We start from the raw sequence: 648 nt of genomic DNA, 5'->3' as shown, positions 1-648 counted from the left end.
TCCTGAAAGGCAAAAATGTATGGAGGAGAAACGGACCGAAAAAACGTAAGAAAAGTTTTCTTTGCCTTATTCGGGGCTGGGTTGGCGTGGGCAGCGTCCTGCGAAGGATTTTTGACGTCAGAAAAAAGATGCTGAGGATGCCAAGGCAAAGCGGCTCCTGGTTCCTGCGAAAACGGAAGAAGATACTAGCATTCGTCCTCGCGAAACGTCGTGGGCAAAACGTACATACAAGAATCTCATGAATAACGCAGTAATGATATCTACGTAATGAAGAAAGTGAATGTGCATATATCTACATCTGTTGATTCTTTCTCTTTCCTTACATATCTATCTTCTCATCTTTCTATCGGTATCTGACATTTTATGTATCTGTCATCTTATCTCCATATCTGTGTCTCCTTAGCTCTCTGTCTGTGTCTTCTTACATATCTCCCTTCTAATCTCTTTATCTATGTATATCTTCTTGCATAATAATCTTCTTGTCCCTCTATATGCTTATCTTCTTACATATCTATCTTCTTATCTCTCTATCTGTGCATGTACGTACGTGTGTACAGAACAGCCCCCTCCCTCACAAACCCTCATTCGCCGGTAGACCAAAATCTACCATCGCTTCTAGAAATTACTCATCTACTCATACGCAAAAAT

The sequence above is a fragment of the Penaeus monodon genome, chromosome 15 (genome assembly GCF_015228065.2).
Source record: "Penaeus monodon isolate SGIC_2016 chromosome 15, NSTDA_Pmon_1, whole genome shotgun sequence".
Lineage (NCBI taxonomy): Eukaryota > Metazoa > Arthropoda > Malacostraca > Decapoda > Penaeidae > Penaeus > Penaeus monodon.
The sequence above is the reverse complement of the archived record's forward strand: the minus strand, read 5'-3'. Positions refer to the sequence as shown.